Consider the following 22,806-nt stretch of genomic DNA (forward strand, 5'->3'; position numbering starts at 1 on the left):
TACTCAGGGGAGATAGTGTAGAGAGTGTAGTGCATGGTGGCGATAAGTGATTGCCGCCCCGGTCAGGCTCGATATTTTTTGCCACTGCGGAGGATTTTATACTTCGATTATAGTCCTATCACAACACACGAAACATGTAGTACAAAGCTATGCACGTTAGTAGAAATGACATAACTGTGAAGTTATGATTAATCCATAGCATTGTCACAAAGTGCAATGAAATAGGTATGGTCGAAAAATCTTTAGGGTGATGTAGAACTGGCATGATATGCTTTGGGGTTGAATGAAAGGTACACATTTTATCTTCCCGCATAATTCATATTGTTGTGATGCCATAATGGGTGGTACTCGAATACCCGATTCGGCTCGAAGCCTAACATCCGATTCAATTCAATTTATTGATAAAATTTTCATCATTTCAATACACAACAAGACTGCGATTCAAGGAAAGATGGGAAGGTATCGAAACAACTTGGAGTAGTCTTCGAAATCAGACACTCACCTGGCCTAGACGATGTAAAGAGGAGGCATGCACACTGAATGAAAAGTAAAAGAAGATGATATAAAAAGACAGGTGACAATTAAAGTGAGGTGTGTGTCGGAAGGCGTGATCGATATGGCAAGTCGTGGTCTGCTAAACTAGGCTAACTAGTATTGATTTAGTATAAATTGTTTGTATTTCGATTTGTGTGTGGACATGCTCGATGACTGTCGGATAGCCGACGAAATACTGTTCCACAAATCAAGTCCGACATATTTGATAGAGCGATGATCGTTATGTCTACCTACCATATGGTAGTTGGACGACGGACTCGTGGACTTTTGATACCGAGGTAAAGAAGTTATTGAGGTTTTCGGGACAGTGCCGCAGTGTCGAACTGATACATAAACTTGGCAATTTCTAGTTTCCGCATACACTGGTCGACATTTTTCAACATTTTTTGTTTGTTTTTTAGATCGATTAATTGAGTTTACCTAATTTGACCATGCTGATTCCGAATTTGCCGTCAGAATTCACTCATCACGTCACAATTTTTCGCAAAAATCGAAAAAAAATTTGACTAAAATACAGCTGTATTAAGGGCGTTTATGCCCGTTTAGGTCCGCATATGACGCGAAACACATCCTACAAAGATCTTCGCTTACTTTATTGGATTTGAGGCTTGATTATCTTGAACTAAAACCCTCCAGCTCATCAGGATCCTTAGTATTTCCAAGAAATTTAGATGCAACTTTTGTTGTATTTTTTCCAAATCCTCCTTCCTAATAAGAAATAGGGGTTTTTGGTGAGTGTTCTGATTTGAGGTCCAGCAAATATACACCCTCTATTGTATTAACTCAAGTTGGAGGTTTATCTAGACTCCTCCTCGCCTCCTCATCCGCGTCAGCGGTGTCTTACAAAAGCCTAGAGGTGGGCCGTGCTATAAGTCGGCAGTTACGGAAAATAAGAAGAATATCGGCCTGGTGTAAATGACGATAGTAGTCGACAAACACCATGAATACCCAGAAAAACAAACTCAAGTGCGCAAAAGTAACAATCTTTTCCACGTCCATGTGGCTCTCTCCAAACCAAATTGGCACACAAAATGGTAAATATTTTTGTTTTCAAATGCTTCACAGCCTCAATGTCGGTTTATTATTCATTCATTGTGCTGTGCATACCTCTTCTTTACATCGCCTATAGGCCCAGGTCTGATTTCAGTTTTCTGCTGTCTGATTTCAAAGACTACTCCAAGTCGTTTCGACGCCTTCCTATCTTTTCATTGTATCGCAGTCTTGTGAAGTTTTGAAAGGAAGAAAATATTAATAAATTGATACTGATATCAAAAACTAGGCCAAGATAATGACTTTTACATACTTATAAAAAGTTACTTTAACTTCTACTTGAGTAGAACTTGATGCCGTTACTTCTACTTCTACTTGAGTACCTATGATAAGTATTTTGACCACCTCCAATGACGTCACAATGGTTATAGCTATGACCAAACAGCAAGGAATTTTCCGACCTCATGTGAGCTATAGAATTGTTATAACAAACTCCATCAGGGGTCTACGTGTAGGCCCCGCATTCTTAGCGAAAAGACTGTATATTTCCACCCGTGTACCACCCCTGATATACGGGTGTGAACCTACCCGAGAGTTGTTCAAAGATATTTTTTGCGGCTATTTGATAAAAATGTTAGGTTCGCTAAAAACGTTGCACGTCAAATGTGGCTCAATTCCAACTATAGATGTGAAGCAATAGGACTTATGTTGGATTTAATATAAAAAATTAAAAATTTATTTTTTCAATTTTAACCGTCAACCCTAAGAAAACCTATGCATAACATTTTTTGCTTAATTCCAGCCGTTAGAAGTCAAGTTATTGAAGTAGAAAATTTTGGATTCGAAAAAATATCATCATAGAATTAATGAAACGCTTTTACGGGTTGGAATTGCATCAAATTTACTTTACATCGTTTTTGTAGACAACTGGACAATTTCATAGGGTTAACAGTAAAATTTGATTTTTTTTATAATAAATTAAAAGATTTCAAACTCCTATAACTTCCCATCGACTGGTTGGAATTGAGCCAAATTTGGTGTACAGCAGTGATTTTGCCAACCTAACAATTGTATCAAATAGATGCGAAAATTTGAAGAAACATTAATTTGAACAACCCTGATGTACACCCAAGGCACACAACACCAGGACCTACCTCAGAATTATAACGCGGTATAAATCGAGTACAACAATTTAATCCAAATTGTGCATGCACGTATGGAACGTAGGTGGATTTATGACCGCGATATAATTCTTAGTTAGGTTGTATTTTCGTGTATACCACCCTTTTTCTGCCCTTTGGGTGTGGATTGACACACATTTCGCAAAGAGGGAGGTCTATCCTGAACACGAATATCAATATCACACATGTCAATATAACTTGCTAACTCTCTGTTGCCAGTTGCCAACTCAATTCATCCAAGATAGTATAGAGTACATTTCACTAGTTCACTGCAGTTCATTATAGTTCAGCCTATTAAATAAGTCAAAACCCCGCAGGATTGCGATAAAATGAAGAGACAGGAAGGAGTCGAAACGAATTGTGGCTGTGTGTCAATCATATACACCCACCTTCCGGATAGAACTTGCAAATAATATACATGTACAATTGTAAAATCGAATGACGTAAGAATGGCAAGCGATGAAAATGAAGTGGCATGTGTCGATTAGATGAAGTGGTTATGCCGGATTCTGTGATCTCGAGCGCATCAGACAAGCATTCATTCGATAGAATCTGCTTCTATTTCGACTTGAATGTGGACAGACGTGTCGTATGAATAATATACAGCCTAGCATCGTTGGATATGCAGCCTAGCATCGTTCAAATGTCTCTCTGGTAATCTGACAGCAGGCTGAACCAGACTGCGCAGGAACTAACTCTAATGACATCAGCCATCCGGTTAGTAATTCAAACCATAGAGTATGTACGTACTAAGAGCACCGCCTTGTTTACGTCTCAGGTCTCATAAGGCGGGAAGCGTTGGATATGATTGGAGACTATATCTTCGTGATCTCGAAATAACGCTGCGGGCAATGCGAAGTTCAAACGCATAAAACAGGGCATTTACTATGAATTTTCTCTATTATTTTGGAGAAGCTTTGAAGTGACCAAGCACGGTTATTTATGAATGTGTATACCCTTTAAAAATCAAACAAACAAAAAAGACACGATCGCGGTTTTTAAATTGGCACCATTCCTCGGTTTACTACTTCAGCGGTTTGACTCGATGCAATTGCTTCCCGCGAATATTATTAACCGACAACGACAGAAATTGGATGCGCCTTGTAGCGAAAGAAGGGGTTCCATCCGGTATGAACGGCATTACTGCAGTCACTCCATATATTCTTGGAAAGTATGTGAAATAACATATTCCCAAGTGTAATGCAGTCTGCTTCCCCTCCCACTCCTTTTTGATGGTATACGGATATGTCTCGGGAAAGTATGGCGGATCAACAACAATGCCTTTTCTAGTTTTGCATAGTCGACCAGAATGCGAGTTTTGAATTTGATATAGGTGTCACGAGATATGGAGACGAGTGTAAATATATCAAGTACAAGACCAGACTGACTCAATTCATATATCAACTCGATTAGGGAGCCTGGGTAGGTGTGAACCTGCTGTGTACCTTTTTCATGTGATACATTTTTTCACGTAATTATAACGTATTCGGTCGAAATTCTTTGCATTTCAACTTCGGGCCACTTTCCGCATGCAGCTGGCAGCACGAAAAAAATCCAGCACTACACGAGCATGGACCTTGTCATTTTTAAAAACTATTTGTTCGAAAGTTTGGTCGGAATATTCAGCTTTCCGTTTGTGAATATTTAGTTACTCTCTGCTGCCATGTGAGCTTAGCCCGCAAACACACAATAGCAAGAACAAAACACACTACATGTAGGAAGTCAGTGAATTGTGCTTAGTCAACCAATGAGTTATTTACATCAACAAATTGACTTAAAGAATGAATCGATGTCTACTGTAAAAATCAATCAGGCGTACGGAATCTATCTCCATTTGATATTGTTATTGTGTCTTAAAACCAAATCCATCCGATTGGGATGTTGGCTACAGTATAACTTGTTTTTTAAGATAATATCTGGCGCAAGTATAGAAACAGGTGTTTTACTCTATGAATACATTTGTCCGGTCTCGCCGAGTCCTCGTCGAGCTTATTGGCAAAGCGACTTTATCGAATTATTATAGCATTTGGTTGTTTCAGTTGGTTCATTGGGCGACGTTTAAAAAATTAGCATGTACTTCAGCATTGTGGCAGAATATGGTAGGAGTCAGACCCCCCTTCCGCATCGGTTATTATTAGCTATCTTTCACCGCCGCAAAAGGCTTGCCAGGTCCTGGATTCGGCCATGTCTGTTTTGCATGTGTGCAAGGATAGACTACATCAAAACTAAGTAATTCTACCGCATGCAGAGACGTGATGATTATCGGGATACGGACTTTTCTGACAAATGCAGTGATTTGATGATGATTGGCACATCTGTACGGAATCATATTCTTGCTTGGTACACGGATTTCCATGTTTATTCGTCATTCTCCTTGAAAAAAGTGCAAAATCCAAATAGGGGGGGCCCCGGGCGACCGCCCACCTCGCCCACCCCAAAAACCACCACTGGTAGGAGTCATCGCTCGTTATCATACTGTGCAATGTGCATGTATTAATATATAACTTTACGGAAATGTAGGGTTGGAGTGAGCAATAAGACGTCACAGGTTCACGTTCGCGTTCACACAGAACCTTTGAAAAAGGTTCGTGTTCACACGTACCAGAACCTTTCAGGGGTTCACACCAAGTACAAGACAGTACTGACTCAGGCCATATCATATCTCGGACACGTTGGGTATCGGGCTGAGGTGGCAAGCGTTAAGTTTGTTGAATATAACTCGATTGCTTCATCTATATTTCTTCTGTTTTGACCTTTTGCCGCGTTTCGCTATCAGCAATTGCGTCGTATTTGACGTACGAAAATTGCGAATGTAACCGTAGTATATAATAGCGAAAATAGTTTCACGGCTGAAGGAATTTGTATTGAATCCGACTTTAAAAATTTATTATTGTCATCAAGTGCCGAATCACCGCGATCAGTGAAAGTATCATAAACAAAAGCGGGTATTGACACTTCGGGAGCTTTGAAATTAATACAGGCCTTCATTCCACGGATCACATTTTGTAAACGACTCAATACATATGCGGCCTCATCCCATATTCTAGTATAGGCTCAGTTTGTTTCTAATTCTGTCGCCTGAGGCGATGATAACTCTTAGCCTGTTATGTTGTTCGCTCGGCAAATTGCCCAGACACGCAAATTACCCAAATAGCAGGATTGCTTGCGCCTAGGTTAACGGGGAGCCAATTATCATTATTACGAAACAATTCTATTGACAAATAATACAGTTCGCTTGAAACAAGCAAAACTTGTGTTGAAGACATTCTCATGAAGGTAGCCATCGTTGAGGTATATATATTCCATTTTACTGTGCACTGTGACGAAAGAAGTTGTATAATTACTGCTGCGTTACGAATGCATTTATTGTACCTGCCGTATGAACAAAATCGAGATTAGGGCATGGGGTTGAAGGGTCTAGTTCAGTGGTTCCCAACCTTTTTCGACCCATCACCCCCTTTTCAAGCTCCACACCGATCATCGCCCCCCAAATATTGGGAACTGAAAAATGGGCATAAAAATGGGCATACAAATTGTAATCACCGGCGAATTGACTAAAAAATAAAAAAGTTCAACTTTCCGGCTTGACCTCGAAATTACACTTTTACAGCTAAATTCACGAGAGTTGACTAGAAAAGGTCATATCTCCGACTTGACTTCAATTTAGCCGTTTTAACGCGCCATCGTCCCCCTATCGCCTTCTTCGTTATTTTCGCCCCCTTCGTCCGTTTTCGCCCCCTATCTCCCCTTCGTTACTTTTGCCCCCCTAAACCGCCAAATCGCCCCCTGGGGGACGATATCGCCCACGTTGGGAACCACTGGTCTAGTTTATAGTTATTACACATTCAGTTCATGTGATGGTTGAGCTTGTTTTTGCTCTGGTGATGGAACGAGTTAGTCACATGTCATATTGAATATCAAAAACACTACGTTGCTTTGTCCACAGAAGTAACATTATTGAAATCTCACATTTCCACAGAAGTAACATTGCTGAAATCCCACATTGACAACAATTGTTGATGGGACAGGGAAGAGGCCTGACATGACAACTTCATTAAGCTTAGGGGTACGATTTGCTTAGTCTTGCTTAGCCTTGCAAAACATAGCGATTAAACTCAAAATAAAAAATAATAGCTTACCGCTGTACTTCTATTTTCATCGAGTTGTAATTCATTCCCTTTGTTATAGTGTAGTAAACTTGCAGATGATAATTTTTTCATGGTCTTCCTGAAAAAGGCTCATGGATCCTAGGTTGGAAACCCCTATTCTATTTCCAGTTATATTATGCCAGGACATGATGACATTTGTATAACTATTTTTAGGTTGGTGTCGAGTGCTCGAAAGAGACTTGTCTCCATTTTCGATTATCTGTTATCTTTTCATGGCATCGGTATCTTGCGACATTTCGAAGTGATTGGAAGTGTGATAAGACCAAGAAACTGGATGAACCGGTAGATCGTTTTGTTTTAATCTCTGCGACACATGAATGGAATAGATGTGACGAAACGATGAAATCGTTTCCCAACGGTAGACATCTACAAACTACAACTATATATATAGCAAACGTGATGCCATCCACTTTGGATCTTCGTGATATTACGTGACGTCATCTAGTCTGACTACACCAAGGGCTGCGTTTCAAACAAAAATCAATTTAAAACAAACATATTTGAAACAAGGTACTTGTTTAAAACATGGTTTTTAGAGCCATGAAGTCACGAATTATCAATTGTGGATTGACATTGACAATTGAAAATATAGGGTAAATATTGCTCCTTTGACGAAATATCTACGTACTATAGCTGTTGAACCGATTATTCTGAGGGTTCCAACCATCCATATCGTATCCGTCGGCTATATCGGGTGGTAAATTGTCCGTAGGCTCATATAATATGTTTTTGGGGAGTATTTACACAACTATGGCATGATTTCACAACTAAAAAACATATTTCTTAAAAGGCTTTTGTTTAAAACATGTTTTAAACAAAGTGTTCTAAAAAACCATTTGTTTTAAATGCAACCCTAACTATGCCCCTGTTTACCCACATCTCAATAATAAGACGAACTTTATGTTATAGTGCACACTGCACATTCAAGTTCAAACACAGCAGTTTCTATGGCTGACACCAAACACGATACCGAACCTCAAGGCTTGTCATCGCGTTCCGATCCGTGTAAGCCAGGTTCTTAAAGTATAAGTCGCGAAGAGTCTAAAGTCGGGTCACGATCGCACCAGGGCGATCGTTTAATATGCAATTTCTTCGCGACTCGCATGATATCCTATCATATATTTTATCCGTATTCAACCTCTCTAGACAGGATTCAGACGACCACAGACTGATGGATGTGCATTGTGCATGTGATTGTGCACTTCCTGTTGAATTGCATGGAAACAGTTGCTGACACTGATAGGCTCGTGCTATACGTTCGTTTCATTAGCTTTCGTGCTCTGTAAGACTGTAAGTATATACACTTCAGAATTCAAGAATAGTCAATAATCATATTAGGTCCTAATAGCTCCTAGCACCAGAAGTTATATACTTTCATCACATCTTGACTACTTGACGATTCGACAAATGCTTCTCAGTTTGGATTGAAATTGATTTAAAAGACCAATGGCTTCGCATTAGATGATGAGGTAGTATGACATATCCTTAGTGAGTATTCAGAGCAAATTAAGATTCCACAGAACATGTCAAATCCCGGAATTTTCGCTCGCGCTACCCGGCGATGTTTGCTGCATATTTTTTCATAAATGAAGTGGCTTATTATAATTCATATAAAAGGAATTGCGCGTACTTTTAGATCGCCGATTTTCCGTTAAAACACTGCCGTCACGCTTGCTAGGGTTATTTTCAACAAAATGTTTCGAATTAGGTATTATATCCCACAGCGCACAGCTTGTGAAAATCGAAGAAGGAGGCACTGTATATCACTTTTGAGAGTGAGAGCCCCCCCCCCCCCCATGTAAATAAAATAAGTTTTGACGCTTTGTGCACGAAGTGAATAACTAAATATACTTATATTGGAGAGCTACAAAATTAAATCGTCAGGATATTTCTTCATCGTATCATAAAGCATAATACTATCTGGTGTTGTGGTTCACAACCTCACATGAACGTTATAATAAATAATATGAGTTGCTTTGTTTGGAATACATTCATGTTAAAGTTAATAACTGGGTACAGTACTAAATTGAGTGAGCAGATTGCAGATATATGCGTCCCATTCTCAGTTGACTTACTTGTAGTTACACAAAGCACTAAGACAAAATCCAATACCATTAATTTCCCCGTATTGCCAATAGCAGATGTGAATTTGGGATGGTTCGAACCACAGGGTATGAGACCGTGATCGATTGATGTTAGCAACCTTGATTTGACCCTGAATAAACCACATACAATTATTATATGGTTTATTATAGTCGAATGGTCCTCGAGCGTGATTAAAGCGCGAAATATTTCCAATACCAAAGTCCCGAAAAGACCGACTGGAGTTTGACCTCTTACCAGGACCGATACTGCTGCAACCCAAACCCCCAATCGGTGAGCTCGAAGAGTGCCCTAAATTATTTCATTGAATGAACATAAATTACACATCATGTTTTGAGAAATCTTAGCTCATGAGGATTGCCCTTATGTCGACAGTAAACTTCGATGAATATAAGTCTAATTGTCCATAGGTGCTTGAATCGCTCGTGCCGAATTATCATGTCGTCGTAATCTGCACCCCACAGAACAAATAATATCCATCAGTGAAAATTATTTGCCAGTGAAGAAATACCAATTTTGAATCGTTTGCTTACTTTAGTTTAATACGTTTATGAGTTTCAATATCTTTTGACCGTAATTTTCCATGTATAATGTGCAAAATTCTCCCGATTTTTTCGCTTAAAATCGAGGGTGCGTATTATGCATGGGTAGCCTACAACAAGCCTTGAAAAAAAATGTCACTCGAAACATAACTTGAAATCACCCTTTCTTCATGTTTGTTTTAATCGCGCATCACATTCAGCCATCGTGCCTCGTAATTCGTATTATCAGTGTTAGGCGCTGACAATTAGCGTAAAGCGTGTTGCCAATTAGCGTCTGCGCCGCACAACAGCAAGCGATCTCCAGCTAAGTTAGTTTGCCGTTTGTACACGAGCGAAATTAGGTCATTGGATTGCTGCACCCGCACGCGGCAATGCTCGCTAATTTATCGCGTCAACGATAGGCCTGAACAATCGCATTAGCAACACGCCATGTGCGCAAGATGTAATCGCTAGCCTAAACACTATAGTCGCATCCCCAACAGGCCTGGTGCGCACGACATAATCGTTTGCCTGGGCAATCGCATCTATAATAGGCCTCGTGCGTAAGATATCGTCGCTGACCTGAACTCTCGCGTCGCGGACCTCGCAGGCTTTGGCTGTTATCTACTATTGTTTTGAGACAATGCCGTTAAGTGGATAATGACTAGCGATGGTTATTGGTTATGTCATGATTGTTCAACAATGACATCGCAAAACAGAATGACATCGAATACTAAAACATAACTATTCATGTACTGCGAATGCAGGGTGCGTACTATACATGGGTACAGGCTTTTCCTCAGAATTTACACGTCATTTCAAGGGTGCGTATTATACACGGGGGCGCACTATATTCGGAAAATTACGGTATATAACGGACAATAGGTAACAAAATAACAACATGTAACGAATTAATTGTACCAGCGGGCACGCCCGAATATGTTCACTAGGGTTGTCCATAATTTGGAAAATCTTAAAAATGCTCGGTTGTAATGTCTTATTCTATAGATTATTGATAAAAAACAACAATGGGCCAAAAAAGAGCTCACAGGAAAGCCGTCAAGATTTCGTGCAAAGCGTTTGAAAGTTGCTGCCGAAGAATGGGCGTGCCACCGACCATAGAACGGCGAGAAGACTGGTAATCACGAAACTACGGCTCTTGATTGGCTCATAGGCTATGCTTCAATGATCACGACAGCAGCAACTTGCTGATTACGGGATCAAGGAGTCTGGTACCGGCGGCGATTGTGAAAGCGCACTGTCGGTAGGTTGGCAGATAATGATTTAGGATTACTTCAGAACATCTTGAGGTACGAAATACATGATGAACAAACAACAGCTGATTCACAAAAACGTCTAAAGCATGACCGCTTTGTTGTGAAGGAAAGCGCTGTAGCCTACATGCCTTGTTTTCATCGAGGGAAAGCAGAGGCGCTTATGCAAATGGCGAACGATTTCATTATTTCAGAGGGGATCTATTATCAATGAATACAAATATAGAGCTTAACAATGACACTACACTTTGTGTGATCTGCAGTGGGCTTGAACTGTAGTATATAGGTGACGTTTTGAAGGCTCTAGGGATCGACTGAATCAGCCGGTTATGCTTGACACTTCTCCGATGCTTGCAGCAAATTCAATTCACTTGTAAGTGTTGTCAAAGTCCTTAATGACGCTGCAGAAACGAGGTGTGAATGTAAGCACAGACTATGCTGAATATGATATCCAAACTATGCTGGATATTATGCAGCATAGTCTGTGCTTAAACCTTTACTCCTCTTTGGTGCGCGGTCATTAGGCTAAGGACTTTGACATATCATATCCAGCATAGTATGTGCTTACATTCACACCTCGTTTATGCAGCATCATTAAGGACTTAGACAACACTTACAAGTGAATTGAATTTGCTGTAAGCATCGGAAAAGTGTCAAGCATAACCGGCTGATTCAGTCGATCCCCAGAGCCTTCAAAACGTCACCTATATACTACAGTTCAAGCCCACTGCAGATCACATAAAGTGTAGTGTCATTGTTAAGCTCTATCTTTGTATTCATTGATAATAGATCCCCTCTGAAATAATGAAATCGTTCGCCACTTGCAGAAGCGCCTCTGCTTTCCCTCGATGAAAACAAGGCATGTAGGCTACACCGCTTTCCTTCACAATAAAGCGGTCATGCTTTAGACGTTTTTGAGAATCAGCTGTTGTTTGTTCATCATGTATTTCGTACCTCAAGATGCTCAAGTATTCCTAAATCATTATCTGCCAACCTACCGACAGTGCGCTTTCACAATCGCTGCCGGTACCAGACTCCTTGATCCCCTAATCAGCAATCTGCTGCGGTCGTGATCGTTGAAGCATAGCCTATTATCCAATCAAGAGCCGTAGTTTCGTGATTACTAGCTTTCTCGCCGTTCTATGGTCGGTGGCACGCCCATTCTTCGGCAGCAACTTTCAAACGCTTTGCACGAAATCTTAACGGCTTTCCTGTGAGCTTCTTTTTGGCCCATTGTTGTTTTTTATCAATAATCTATAGAATAAGACATTACAACCGAGCATTTTTAAGATTTTCCAAATTATGGACAACCCTAATTTTCACTTATTAAATACGTGGCCTTCATTTTCCAATACAACATCTCACTCAGCGCTACTGGTAAATCTGATTGCGTGGGCTGAGAAGATAAAAAGTTTATAGCGACATATATATGCAATTACCACCTATTCAGTCATGCATTATAAAAAAATTGGCGCCCAGCGCGCCCGGGCCACCAAACTTTGCTGACCATCGAAATCACGATTCTGGGTTCTTGGGGGCGTAGCGCTCAGAAGTTGGTTTATCACGGTATGGGTGTGCAAGACAATCGCTTTTTGTGGGGCTGACGAAGTGCTGTTACGGCCCTCCCTCTTACCCATTATCCTTATTACAGTTCTTACAATATGAGGAGGGGTGCGCTGGAGAACGATAATTTTTGAAAGGGGGCGCTGGAGGAAAAAAGGTTAAGAACCACTGGTGTACTGTGTTGAAGGCACGCACTAATCGCCGACGTCTAGGCTACCTCTGATCAGTGATCATTAGGGCGGTTTTTTTTTTACCTAAAAAAAGAAAATTTTGACCTAAAAAATCTAAATTTTGACTTTTTTTGACCTAAAAAAACTGATTTTTGACCAAATTTTGACCTAACGTATGCAAATTAGGTGTTTTCCCACATAATGTTAAAATTGTACCCCTTATCTTCATATCTGGTTGGATCTGACTGTCCTAACGAAGTAGTTTGGCCTGAAAAAGCGTTTTTGGCTTAGAAACAGGCAACTTTTTACATGAAAAAAACAATATTTTAACGAAATCTGGCCCTATGAAGAATTCCAGTGGTTACAATATGTATTATGGTAGAAATAATTAAAATATTTTGTAGTACAACGAGAGATACTTTCCTACATTCTTGGGTAGAAAATGCACGTCCTTACTAAGAAGCTTGCCAAGAAAGTTCAACATCAGCAGTTGTTGGCTGACAACACTCAAGTTGTGCGTACACTGCTGGTGCTGGTGACACACCGTGTTGCTTCACTCTGACAATGTTGTCTACATCACAAATTTTCATCATGCGCTTCTTAATATAAGAATGATGCAATGCACAAGAAGTCTTTCTTCAGTTAGGATATTGCGGTACGTTGACCATAACACCATGTCTACCTAATATTTGTTTTATTTGACCGTTTATGATTCACAATGAGCAGACGATTAGCCGTTTACCACGGTAGGCCTATAAAATAGGCTAACAGCGGTAAAATATCAAATTATAAGTTCACCAACAGTGCAAAATCTACGATACAAACAAAATGCAGACGTCAAAAATTTTTTGACTTCATGAAAAATTTTGACAAATTTTGACCTAACGCTACAATTTTGACAAAATTTTGACAAATTTTGACATGTCAAAAAAAAACCGCTCTAGTGATAATGTATCCTGATAGCTCGTGGAATATTGTTCGGAGAGGATATTTGATACGTGTTATTCGGTAATGACTTCTATTGATGGCAATATGATGTTTTTAAGCATTTACTCGGCAATACTACTCATCAGCTACAGTCGGAGTCGGTGGCGAGGCCTTTCATAGGATCCATCGAGTCGGCAGTGCTCGTAGCATTGATGTATCACTATGGTGTATAACGGAAGTCAGCGGCAGCTGTTTGCAAAGTTCATTGCAGTTATTTTCATGCTATCATACTGACTCCTCGCGACTCTGAAGGGCGGTTTTCCCCATTCACTTTCGGTTCAGTTTAGTTTATTAAGAATTTTCATCAATTCAAAACACCACAAGACTGCGATACAATGAAAATATAGGAAGGTGGCGAAACGACTTGGAATCAGATACGCACCCGGGCCTAGGCGATGTAAAGAGAAGGCATGCACTTGCGCATTGCACACTGAATAAAAAGCAAACGAAGATAATACAAGAAGATAAGCGACAAAATGAGGGGACATGTGACGGAAGGCGAGATCGATATATCAGGTCGTATGGTCTGGTAAACTTGAGGGCTGTCTAGTTTCGCCAGTCTTCGTGACTTACCGCCATTAAAAGCGCGCTTATTGACAATGACAAGGTAAAGCTTGTGCTTCACCAATTTGAAGAGATGATTTCGTGCATCTGTCAATTTTGAGGGATTTCGATTCGTCTCCAAATAATGCTATGCATTGTACAATGTGCAAATGCACTGTGACAGAGTACATTATCACTAAACCATAGTAATTTATATTCGTCCCGTTTACAAAAGGTATGAACTAGGCTACAAATGCCTCAGGGTCTGCATAAAACCGATATATCAGTTATGCATGAACAGTGAACACTGAACAGTGAATACTCGGCGCTGATCGCTTCGTCGCTGGCTTAAAAGGCGGTTCCAAAATGTCAATGCGTCGTCAGTTGTTAGCATAGATAATAGAAAAACCTTTCTCCGTGACGTTTATTGGCAATTGGCATGCATTAATGAGCGTCAGACTCAAACAAGATACAATCCTTCGGCTTCATTCCAAGTGAACACTGAACAATGAACACTGAACAGTGAACACGCATCGGACGCGTTCAACATATCTCCAGGTGGTTATGTGCTGTGTGTAGAAACCATGTGGATTTCAAATGTAGTACTGCTAACTTAGAAACATCGTCGGGCTATTTCAAGGACAGTCGCTGCAGTCCGATAAGATGTAATCTGTTTTTGATAAAGGTCGATGCACTGCCGAAAAAGGTGCGCCGATGTAGCGGTAGGAGAATACCGGACAAGAACGCGTTTACTTATATACTAGCGTGGGTGTGCTTGCGCGACAACACGCTCTGATGACTTCTGAAACGCTCTCATCATGTGACGCTTCATTCCGCTGTTGTAATGATAGTGATAGAACAGAGTATTTATTCGTATTGTATAGTATATCATTCATCGCCTTTGTTATAACCACTCGCGCATATAAACGATTGACTGCTTATTGTCGAACATGGATAATATTTCCTTTGGTTATGATCGGATTCGATTAGGGCCATCAGGCACTGCAACTGCGTCAGCGTTTTACACTGTACAGTACACGTACCGTACAGTCACCTGTACCATCTCGACATATTCACAAGGCTGTTTCGAGTTAATGGTTTCGAATGATTACTGGGGCAAGTTTTTACAACTTTTCTCAATTTTTTTTATGCCGATTTTTACTCTAACTTTTATCAAATATTGCGCAAAAATGAGAAGGAGTGATTTAAAGAACATGCTATAAACTATTTCTAGTTTGATTCTATTCTATTTGATTTGCATAAGAAATAGCTCTATGATGAGTTAGCTGCATCTCAATGTTATCTGTGACACAATGGCTTGCGAGCAACAAGTTAAAATACCCCTGCCAAGCACCACCGTGCCCAAACAGTATGTATTTATTCGCTTTTGTAATTCTGTCGTTTAAATTTGAAATAATTTCCCATTTCACGAACGCTCAGGCGAGAGCACCGAAAATAAGATTTTCCCTTGGTAACCTTTTACAGGCTAAGGATTTTGTTAAAATCGCCCAGAGTTTTTCTGCAATGCCTTTGGTCAAGTTTGCAGACCTAGGGTATTTGGGGTGTGGTATTTGACTTGTTTTAGGGGGTGGGGAGCGGTGGATTATCGTTATGCTGTGTGGATTTTTTTGGGGGAAATTATTCCGCATTGCGTCATCTTCTTGCTGTGTACCTGGGAAAAATGTAATTTTTGACGGTTTCGCCAAACTGTCCGTGAAACGAGAAAGTAACAAATTTGACAGCTCTGCAGGAACTAGGTTATACAACGAAACTTTTCGAAACCCATACCATGATAATCTAGCAAAAATCACAAACTTTTTACTGCAACTTTTGTTAAAATTAAGTGCTCCTTTCTCGCGATTTTAGCGCTACAAAAACTTGGCCTAATGACTACTGCTTAATCCTCGTGTATATGAACCTGAATCTGTGATCAGATCACAAAAGCTGGGGCTAGCTTTCAGTACATCCATCATCCCAGGGTGACAGAGTTGACAAATTAAGTAAAAGCATACCTAATAAGATGACGAAAACAGCAGCAGATTTCGTAGCTCTGAACATGAGTTACGTAGTGAATTTGGACTAAACTGGACGGACATCCCATAACCAGTTGCAAAATTAACCTACTATTTATTGCTGCATACACGATCCAGTATGCATTTCATGCAATATTTACATCATTGCATTAGGCGAATCCTATTTTCATGCCCGGGTGATGTACAAGCTATGATGTGCAGCAAATAACGCCCTGTCTCTGCATTATACGTGCACGACATCCCTCCATTCACGCTAAGGCTTACAAGGGGATTAAATACAATTTGGGATCGATAATTCGGAATCAGTTGAATACGTCGAAATCAATCCTTGTTTTACGAGATTCGGCAGCAATTGGTGGCACGAAGCATCATAAGAAAATGACATAACACAAACCAGGTCATGGGACATGAGCGAAGCTTTGAGTGTTGCACGAGATCAATTGTAGACATGCAGCTTTGAACTTCCGGATGCACAATAATTACGATAGTTTGCATTACTGCTGCCTAAGTTGCAGGATTGAGCATCCCGAGTAAGCGTTTGGTACATTTTCAAGCTATTACATCCAAAGACATGGCATGCAAGGAGTGTGTCACGACACAATTGTATTGAGTATTCCAGGGTTGCATTTAAAACAAAAATCAATTTAAAACAAACATGTTTAAAATAAGGCCCTTGTTTAAAACATGTTTTTATTGTTTTTTAAAAAGCCATGACGTCACGAATATTCAATTGTGACGCCATGATGGATTGACATTGACAATGAAAAATGTAGGGTAAATATAGCTCCTTTGGCGAAATATCTACGAACCATAGCTGTTGAACCGACTATTTTGAGGGCTCAAACCATCCCATATCGTATACGTCGGCTATTCGGGTGGTAATTGTCCGTAGGCTCATACAACATGTGTTTTGGAAAGTATTTACACAGTTATGGCATGATTTTACTTGAAAAACTTGAAAAAAAAACACTATTTTGTTTTGTTTTCAAAGGGCATTTGTTTAAAACACTGTTTAAAACATGTTTTAAACAAAGTGTTTTAAACAACCATTTGTTTTAAATCCAACCATTCACTACAGGTTGTATGATTTGATATGTCGTTAACTTGGTTCTTCTTCATATAGTTTATAGATGACTGATTAGGTCTCTGTAAAGCAATCATGGTTTGCAGAGACTTTTAAGAATAACCATTGTTACCACTTCGCAGTAATATTTCTTGTTTGATGTGTGCTATCCCGACTGTTCCTAATTTTGGGCGGTGACCGCATACCATGTAAAATATTCGCGGTTAGGTATGCCACGATTTCATGGGCGTTCCTTTTCCTCGCCGTTTCGCGTAATCAAGATTTTGTAACGTGTAAACTGACAGCACGACAGCAATTCATGATCTTTATCGCAGATTCGCAGTTTTTGATCGGGCAAATCTTCATGTCTCATAGAGTTTTTAAAACAAATAATAGAAACCAGTAATCCTCTGTAAATACCCCGAAAGGCAGGGATCGTTTTCATTACACTTGTGGCAATCGCGTATTACTAGACTTACTGCTTGTTGTAAAATTAATTTCCATTGATAGGCTCGCTAGAAATCGATCTGCCGGGCGCGAATGGCGTAGGTCTTGCGCAATCCTGTTGTATACATAACTCTCCTCGAGTTCATTTCGCCTGGTTTCAGTTAATATTTACCAATCGGTTACACCTATCTATTCTATTTATGTTTCCCCCATCAAGTGCGCGTCAACTTCGCTGCGAGTGCGTGAAAAATTCATGTCTATTCGAGATATTAAAAAGATAGTTACTGCAAGGCAAACTTGCGATGTGATGAAAAGAAGGGGCGGCGTCGAATGTCCAATAAAATTAAAGCTTCACCTCATCCTACAATCGTAACAAAGTAGTCATGTAACGAAGTTGAAAAGAGGGCGTTATCCTGAAAGAGAAGATGACATATACGGCGACAAAGTGAAAGGTAAAGAGTACCTGTTGGTACCAGCCATTTACAGCCATGAATCGATATGTCATAGATGGAATCAGGTGATATTGACTTGTGCTGCTGCCCAATACGTTTCAAGCCGCGTATGATGGCCGCGGTAATTGATTGCTAATGACACACTGCATAACACATGGGTCAAGTGTACTGCCTGAAACGCCAAATCAATTCGAGAAAGTATGCTGGTTAGGTTACATGCGCTAGAGCTTCGCAGTATACTATACTTCATTGCATCTAAGATATTGTTCATAGCACGGAGGCATATATAGCATATTCGTCTGGTATTATGGTCGCAATAGACTTGGTTACTAATATAAGGACTATATTTGACAAAACGGCGACTGGACAACGGCAATGGTAAACTAATAAAGTGCAATTTTCCTGATAACATGATGCCTGCAGCGAAATAAAATTGTTCCTAGACATGATGGAATGTAACCAGGAACAGCATGCTTACGATGTTTTGGGCAACGCAGAAAACGGTTGTAATCTGGGTCAACTGATAAGGAATCGCATTGCGGGATTGTATGCATATATAGTTTATAATAGTATATAGTTTTTTCATGTCGATTCCCAGGAAAAGAAATATAGATATGCTTAACACAGATGGGGAATTTCAATAGATCGTAAAACGATACTTTAACATTAGCCCACGCTATATATCCGTGGTTCTCAACCTTTTCCCTGTTCTCGCCCCTTCACATCAGTAGCCCGTCAGTAGCGAAGACGTCTCTAGTTAGTATACTGGATGAATGACGATTATTGGGATGGATATGTTTCTCTTTGAGAAGTCCTACTGCTATGTCATTTTGTGAAATGCCCATAAGATCTTTGATGTAGCTAGGATCTGCGAACACAGTGGTGCAGCCATATGCGCTAATGGTGTTGTGTACACTGTACTGTTTTGAGTGTATATACGTAAAATTGCACATGTTTTCTCGGTAGCATACTGGACATGGACAATTGGACATTGTTCGATTTATCGCCGTGATTTTGACCACATATGGTATTGAATTGATTAGATAAGACAGTGGTGCTTACTGCTTATGGCGTTATGAGGCTTTGTGCTCCACGACAATGGCACAATGGCAATTTCAACAGTTCAATGCATTTTTTCTTCTTGGCGACTTCTCTTGCTACCATGATCCAGTCTCTCTCTCTTCCACACTCATTCATTCATTCATCGGATCCAGCTCGGCTTGCTGTACTTTCTGGGATTTTTAAGTCACTGCAATCGCAGTGATGAGGTCGGCGATGAGGAGCGCAGATAAACCTCCGACACATAGAAACTGGGTAGAGCCGAGACTCGAACCATTGGCCTACCATTGGTGTCGTGACGGTGTCGCTCAGCACACTGCGCCACTCGCTTCCCATTTTGACCACGTATGAAATTCGTACAACATGTCAGTAAAGTTGCTTGGAGAACCGATCAGAAGCCAGAGTGCATCTTGGCCGGACCAGAAGTCGTAGTGTTGGTGTCATGGCAGGAGTCGGATCATGACCGGAATGACGCTTTGAATGAGCAATTAATTGTGCAGTACAGTGACCATCGGACGTTATAGTGAATGGCCTCGCAGAAAAATTATTTCCTTCCCGCGAGTTTAACACACTATTTCGCCCAATTTATACAATTTTGTTTAGTTTACGAGAAAGTTAACCGATCCGCTGTGCAGTGTTCACTAGTAAGTTTGCTAATTGTATCTTGTAACTGTGGGATCAAAAACAGCTCAGTATCAGTATCAGGTTATTCATATTTTTATCATTTCAAAATACCACAAAACTGCGACACAATGTACAGATCGGAAGGTGTCGAAACGACTTGGAGTAGTCTTTGAGATCAGACACCCACATTGGCCTAAGCCAGTGGTTTCCAACCTGTGGTACGCGAAGGTCTTCCAGGTGGTACGCGAGTAGATTCTGTCTTTTTACGACCGAAGGAAGGTGGAGTTGATTTTGAGTTTTTTTAAGTCGTCGTCGTCATGGTAAGGTCGTCGTCGTGGGTAGGGGCAATCCCACCAATGGCGGCCTACGAGAAGAGACCTACTCGTAAAGCATTGGGATTTTTACCTAACCAAATTCCGTTTTAATATATTTGACCACAAGAATTCCAAATGGATCCACCATACAGAAATGAGCAGTTCATTCTCTTTTTTGCTGCCTTCGGAAATTCAACACGGTGGAAACATTTCTTGATCGCCTTCGGCGCGCGTAACTTATGTAGGTGGTATACGCGAGCACTGCATAAAACCTCGAAATGGTACTCGGGTGGAAAAAGGTTGGGAACCACTGGCCTATAGGCGAAGTAGAGAAGAGGCAAGCACACTGAATGAAAAGTAAAGCAGAGGATATAAAAGGCCAGCGACAAAATGATGTGGCATGTGGTGGAAGGTGGGATCGATGTTGTAGGGCTGTTCAAAAATAACTTCTTTTTTTTCGGATTCCAGCCATTCACTGATTAAATTGTCAGGTTACCCTAAAAATCGCTGCACACCAAATTTGGTGCAATTCCGACAAGTATAGGGCTCCGCAGATCCAATTAAAATTTTCAATTTATTAGGGAAAATTGAAAAAAAAATTTCAAATTTTCTGCCAACTCCATGAAATTGTTGAGCTTTCTTCAAAGACCATGCAAAACAAATTTGACTCTCAATTCCGACCAGTAGAAGCGGCGTTATGTGAGTTTTTCGTTGATAATTCTCGGATTATCAACCGATCTAGGATAGTCCGAGAATTATCAACGAAAAACTCACATAACTCCGCTTCTACTGGTCGGAATTGAGAGTCAAATTTGTTTTGCATGGTCTTTGAAGACAGCTCAACAATTTCACGGGGTTGTCAGAAAAATTCGAATTTTTTTTTTCAATTTTCCCTAATAAATTAAAATTTTTATTTGGATCTGCGGAGTACTATACTTGTCGGACTTGAACCAAATTTGGTGTGCAGCGTTTCTTAGGGTAACCTGACAATTTAATCAGTGAATGGCTGGAATCCGGGAGAAAAAGTTATTTTTGAACAGCCCTTTGTTAGGTCGTGGTCCGGTAATCCTAAAGGCTGAATAGTATTCATTTAGAACATTGGTTCCCAACCGGTGGGGAATTCAATGGTTTCTGGTGGGGAATAGACGCATTCGTTAAACATTATATACATGATATTCTACATATTTACGGACAAACATGCGCGATTACAGTTACCAGTTAACTGCTCTGTAATGTATGTATCGAAAAGTATATTGCGTGTTGTTCACAAAAACTCATTTTTTAACACTGAACAACCAATGATGGCGTCACAAACGCATTCAGCACGACCAGTACGACTTGAAATAACGCTTTCGGTAAATTTTGAGGGTTACTGGTATCGGTTCCCAATACGTTTTATGTTGCAGTTATATACGATTGTCTTGCGTACTGGTGTGGTTTTCCCATAGCAACTCACTGCTAAACGTCTGGCCAAATGTTATGGAGGCGCATTCTTAAAGGGATTATTGGGTTGCATTTAAAAGAAAGATCAATTTAAAACAAACATGTTTGAAACAAGGCCCTTGTCTTTTTTAAAGCCACAACGTCACAAATATTCAATTGTTACGCCATAGTGGATTGCCATTGACAATTGAAAATATAGTATTAAGATAGCTCCTTTGACGAAATATTTGTACTATAGCTGTTGAGCCGACTATTTTGGGGGTTCCAGCCATCCCATATCGTATACGTCGGCTCTATCGGGTGATAATCGTCGTCTGTAGGCTCATACGACATATGTTTTGATAGTATTTACACAATTATGGCATTATTAAACAACTTAAAAAAGACATTAAAAAAAGGCGTTTGTTGAAAATACTGTTTAAAACATGTCTTAAACAAAGTGTTTTAAACAACCATTTGCTTTAAATGCAACCCTGGCTATATAGGAGTTTTGGGTAGTGGGGATTCTGGGGAATGAAGGCTCGAAATAAATATGAAGTGGAAAATGAGGACAAAAAGGTTGGGAACGACTGGTTTATAAGAAATTGCTGGTATTTCGACTTGAATGCGGGCATGCTCGACGACTGTCGGTCAGCCGGCGATATGCTGCTCCACAATTGGGGTCCGGCATACTTGATACAGCAATGCGTTTTCTTGTATTCCGGCCTGATCATATGGTAGTTGTTCTTCGTTAACGCGCGTGTGCCGTAGCCTACTAGTGCGCTTTTGACTCCGAGGTGAAGTAGTCGTTGAAATTTGAAGGACATTGACCGCAATGGAACTAATTCATAAACTTGGCAATTTCTAGCTTCCTCATATCTTCTATGTTTTGAACAAATCTTTTGAGTAGCGACTTATCAGTTGCACATCCAGGCCCCCGTGGGGCTTTGGCAATGATGCGGATGATCCGATGTTGTAGTTTTTGCAGTGGGTCAATCGTATTCTTACAGGCAGCACTCCAACAAAGAATTCCGTATTGTAACTTTGATAGGAATAGAGTGTTGATGAGCTCGCCCACAAATCTTACGTTTAAAATGTCGAAGGAATCCAAGGAATCATCGATCAGATTAGTATATTACGTTATCATTATCGATAACAGTGACAGCGTTGTTAAATATGCGCGGTTCGATCTGACTATTATAGATTACTAACCTACGGTAGATTACTAACCTCCGTAGGTTAGTAATCTATAATCTGACCCCAGCCACTATCCAGCAAAATAAAATCCCAATCTCTGGTAAATGGCGTCATTGTTCCAATGTGGCTACCTTACATT

The 22,806-nt window shown here is 40.3% G+C and overlaps 1 protein-coding gene across 1 annotated transcript in view; it reads right to left on the minus strand.

Moving 5' to 3' along the window:
* LOC145458561 (nondiscriminating glutamyl-tRNA synthetase EARS2, mitochondrial-like) overlaps positions 1–22,806 on the minus strand; it is a 205,182-nt gene that overhangs the window by 166,740 nt on the left and 15,636 nt on the right. The window lies entirely within an intron of this gene.

Source organism: Botryllus schlosseri, chromosome 16, assembly GCF_051294905.1.
Source record: "Botryllus schlosseri isolate E-star chromosome 16, Bs_hap1, whole genome shotgun sequence".
Lineage (NCBI taxonomy): Eukaryota > Metazoa > Chordata > Ascidiacea > Stolidobranchia > Styelidae > Botryllus > Botryllus schlosseri.